Source organism: Bidens hawaiensis, unplaced genomic scaffold (assembly GCF_021521415.1).
Source record: "Bidens hawaiensis isolate Kalapana, Puna unplaced genomic scaffold, B.hawaiensis_p1.1 tig00019655_1, whole genome shotgun sequence".
Classification (NCBI taxonomy): Eukaryota; Viridiplantae; Streptophyta; class Magnoliopsida; order Asterales; family Asteraceae; genus Bidens; species Bidens hawaiensis.
In genome coordinates this window covers 390,332-395,531 of record NW_027492979.1, presented here as the reverse complement: position 1 = coordinate 395,531, position 5,200 = coordinate 390,332, and the positions used below count along the sequence as shown (strand labels likewise).

General features: G+C 36.9%; 1 pseudogene across 1 annotated transcript; it reads right to left on the bottom strand.

Moving 5' to 3' along the window:
* Positions 1-654: 654 nt before the first annotated feature.
* On the bottom strand, positions 655-2,383 carry LOC143558768 (uncharacterized; annotated as a pseudogene). The gene is made up of 2 exons (XR_013139801.1): positions 2,187-2,383; positions 655-1,161 (listed from the first exon to the last, which is right to left on the bottom strand). The product of XR_013139801.1 is annotated as an uncharacterized LOC143558768 (transcript).
* Positions 2,384-5,200: the final 2,817 nt, after the last annotated feature.

Here is a 5,200-nt window from a genome sequence, read left to right as displayed (position 1 = left end):
TATCACCAAATGGCAGATACTCGTATTTTAGATTACATACCCACGTTGTGATGTCTATCTCACCTGCTAATCATTGGCCCCGATGCTATCCAGTTCGTTTATTTGCACGTGCATATATTAACATTACCATGTGATTATGTTTCATCTATAAGCAAAATACTAACAAATTAACATGTCAAATAGCCCCAGTGAACAAGGAGTCGACAACTTGACATAGCCCCCGCAAGTATTTGTACTAGAGAAAGTTATAAAATTAGTGAAAAATCACAAATTAAAGATCTTTTGGCCATAGAATAAAATTTAAAAATCAATGTGCCAATCATGTTATCATTTAACATAATTATCACTAGACCGTTTCAAGGCCAACTTAACAACTTAATTAACATACACAAAAAAAACATAGTTATTAATTTTAAACAAGATTATTCAAGATTGATCAAATACAGATAAATGTAATCAAGGAGTAGATCACCTGCCAGTTTCACGAACCGAGCTGCCCATGTTTCGAATCCGATATTCAACCATCAATGCATTTTATGTGGACTTTTTCTTTCAAGTTATATGAACAATAAAATGTTTACCCGACTAATACACGAGTATAAAACTAGTTAAGACTGATCAAATATAGATAAAATTAACAAGATTAACCAACAGTTTGACATACCAACAGTAAAACATTGGCCACTCTTGGCTATATACATGGAACATTTCAAATTTGGAGAGTAGATACAATACAGAAATTATTAGAGCCTGAAGTATCTGTACTTGTGGTGATATCAATACGTCGACAGCACGCGAGATATAATTAAACTAAATACGTGTATTTATATATACACACATAATACCTCTAAAAGAACTTCTCAATGCAGGTAGATAGGGTTGATTTGGGAACTGCACCAATAACTGCATCTTTCCTCTCTCCATCTTTGAATATAATGACAGTTGGGATGCTTTTGATACCATATCGGCTTGCAATCGCAGGACTCTCATCAGTATTAACCTTGTAACAAGTAAGTTTGCCTGTGTATTCCTTAGCAAGTTCATCAATCACAGGGTGGATCATGCGACATGGCCCGCACCATGGGGCCCAGAATTCAACCATCACAGGGATACTAGACTCCAATACAAGTGATTGCCATGTTGCATCAGTCACAGGAAGCACTGCAATTTGCCAGTTTGGAGATTGCAAAGTTAGAAGATGAGAAATTGTGTATGGATAAAAAGAGTTCATAGTGATGTATAAGATGATAAATTAACAAATCATATATTGTTCACATAAATACCGGTTAACTGGTTTTTGGAATATTGGTTACTAACTGTAATCTATTATTAATCAAACGGTCAAAACCAGTTACGGATCATAACTGGTTATTGATTAGAAAATTGCTAGCCTATGTAACTGGTTTGGGTCAATTATTAACCGGATTGGTGTTAAAAAGCGAGAATCGCACATAAGCAACGGAGTCTAAAACCGAAACACAACGCGCAAAAGCACACCGATTTTCGTATGCAAGGTGCCAGGTTTTTATATAACTTTTTTACATATCCATTAGTTATTAGCATCCCATAATCCCATTCCCAACGTTTAGCTATAAATAAGCTTTATATAGGATTTAGTATATAAATTACCTACATGATACAACATTCTGAAGCATAAAAAAGACCCGTGTCTGAAGAAACATAACCCCTCAGTTGCACTTTTTTCCTTAAAAAACGCGCCTGTGCTGCGGTTTTCAGACTTTCGTCGCCTTGTTTAAGCAAAAGCGACTATGCCATGGCCTTGTGTCACTTTGAGCTTCAGTTAAAGCGCGCTTTGTAAAATCAAGTTAGCCAATAATAACCTATTGATATTAACCTTGTCAACATTAACCAGATTAGCCTATGTTCAGTTAACTGGTTTCTATGTGAAATCCCTAACTGATTAGGGTCGGTTAATCAGCTATGATTTGCAACTCTAGTTCACATGCAAAATCCTCTGATAACTAAAATGTACATTAATTTAGCTTTTGAAATTAGGTTTTGCATCCACCTTCTTAAGTAATTCACCAAATACTAATAATATTCTGCTAAAAGCTCAATATCATCATCTACAAAACCGTACGGAAAAAGCTCCGGATAAAATTAGGTCAAAATCATCACGAATTAAACAGAAACCTGCAGTGAAAACGATTTATTACGATTCTAACCTTGAACGGCTTCTTGAGCCTGACAAGCAATACGTGTTCCACGGCGACCTAATGTAGATTTAGACCTCAAGCTCACCGATCCTTTTGATTTCGACAAATTGACAGAGTTCCGGCGATCGGAGACAATGGAAAGCCGGAGGTACGGAGAACTGCGAGAGTTTCAAGCACACCAGCCATTAATTAAAACGAACAAGAATATAAAATGCAGTGTGTGTGGATGACTGCTGGTTTTGGTTTCTGTTACAGGATTAGATAATTTGGGTGGATCTGGATGGATGGATGTCACGTGCTTCACACACGTTTTGTTCTTGGCTGGATCATTGGTGTTTTGGGCCTTCTCTTTTATAGATGTTATTAAGGACCAGGTTATGAATTATTTAGAGCCTTACACCTAAAAATCCTAACCCAAACTAGAAACCGGTTAACCGAATATAGGTTAATATGGTTAGTGCTTGTGAGGTTAGTTTCAATAAGTTATTATCGGTTAACAGTTAATAACCGAACCAAGCAGGCTACATAGGTTAGGGATGTTTCACTCAAAATCCAGTCAACCGGTTTTGAGCGTTTGACCAATAACCAATTGTAGTTAGAAACTGATATTCCAAAAAACTGGTTAACCAGCATCTGCGCCTCTACTACGAATCTTGGTAATATAATCTGTATATATGAATTGGTATCGCAAAATATCGTATGACTTGTATGTTAAGACGCCAAGATGGTAAGGGACTGATTAGTGAGAAGTTAAAGAAACAAACACACCACGAATAATAAGCAGCGGACGTAAGATGCGTTAGTCAACACAATCTTTGTGTTTCATCATGTGTTCACTATTCTTTAATTTAAAGTTTTGAACTTACTCCTCTAGATCTTTACAATTATTCTTAAATTATATTTTTTATCTGATCTAGTGATCCTATATAATAAGGAATTATTAGTCAGATATCATTGTTATGTCTCGATAACGGTACTTAAAAAATGAAGTAAATAAACAGATTTAGAAAAACAATTGCAAATAGTCAAACATCTCCTATCCAAGTATAGATTGACTAATTATAATCAAAGCATTGCAAGACTTTCTAATAAAATTAAATAACTAATACAACTCATTCAAATAAGTTTAATTAGTTGTATGACTATTACAATCCCACTTCATAGGAATCATCTTAGTTTCTTGGAAGGTGGCAAGTTATACATTGACCAATGAAACTCAAATTATTTATAAATATCACATGATAATATCAAACAAGTCAACTCATCATTCATCTTTGATTGAAGCCATGAATCATTCACTCTTGTTCCATATCTTGCTCATCTTCTTCACTGTCTTTACTTCAAAAGCCTTTTCTTCAATCTCCTACTATGATCACTGCAACTCTTATGCTCCTGAAGCCACTCCTACTAGTAAAATGTTCACTAGATTCCCGTTTCTCGAGCCTGTAACGAGACATTACGCAGGTGGTCAAAACATTTTTTATCAAGATCCCCAATCGCAACGGTCCATACTCTTTAAAGCCACCCGTAACCTATTCAGGACAAACGTTGTTGACACGTACAAAATCCAAGCCCGGTTAAGTTTCTTTTCATCATATGTGTATCATCCTGATCCCCCTTCCACCTTCACTAATATCAAGCCCAATTATTCACGGGGGCATCCGCATACGTTGGTGTTTGATTTAGATGGGTTCTGGTCAGTGTCTACAAGTAAGCTTTGTATGGTTGGATCGGCTCGTTGGTCAACAAAAGAAGGTAAACCACTTAAACTAAATGCTGTTCTTAAGCTTAAATTCACTCGGTTCATAAACTTGAATAATAGTTTAGTAAGTGGAACGTTGGAGAGTTTAGCTTCCCCTAATGACTTTGACTATTTTGACCCGATTTCAATGTTGGGATTCCCTCGAGTGGCTACGTTCAAATACAAATAGACATTGGTATCTAATGAAGAGTGTAATGTAACTAAAACGGTGCAAGATTCGGTAATTAGTGTGAAATCTCTAGACGCATGCTCGATTTTCACGCAAAGATTCACAACTTACAAGTTGGAGTATCCAAGTAATTGCAAGAATTGTTCTTTATTTGGTCAAGATCATAATGGTGGTGACGTGCCTGCTTTCATGTCAATGTACGGGATTCAGTGTTCTAGGGAAGATAATAAAATCCGTGTTCTAGTCGAATTTCAAGACAGAAGATTTACTAGATACGATAAATCTTTCCAACCCGACATATCATTAATTGGAGAAGGAACATGGAATGGGATAAAAGATGAGATGTGCATTGTCGCGTGTCGTATCTTGAACCAAAGTGATCCACTGGGTACTGCCCGTGTTGGAGATTGTTCGGTTAGGCTGACTTTGTGGTTCCCGCCGGTTCGGTCAATCATGAAAACGCATAACACCGAGGGTCAGATTTGGAGCACCAATCTGAAAGATGATTTGGGGTCGTTCAAAATGGCTAACTTTAAAAGCTTTGATCATAGCCGGGAGAATTACGGGATGAAGTATGAATATACACAAATGGAGAGAGTAAGACGGATTTGCCTGAAAAACAAACATGTAGGAAACAAGTATCAAAGGGACGAGTATCAATCAGGGTATCATAACTTTGACATGTATGTGAAACATAAGAACATGGTTTCGACTGGTTTTGCAGTCGCTATGTTTGTGGGAAATCGGGGGTTCAACGATTACACAATTGAGGCGGTATCCCCAGCAGCAGATATTTCAACCCCCACCTACAGCAGTCCAGTGAACGTAAGCTTTGAGATAAGTTTTATGTTGAACATTAGTTCTGTTACAAGAAGCGGGATTTCATCGCTAAATCTCTCCTCTACTGATGATAACAGAGTGGAGATATCTGCAGAAGGGGTTCATGATGATGAAACGGGACAAGTTTGTATGGTTGGGTGTAGAAACTTGATAAAAAACTATTCTTTTGATTGTGAGATACTGGTGAAATTCCAACTCCCTCGAGGCAAGCAAAGTTTAATAAAGGGAAATATTGAAAGCCTACGTGAAAAA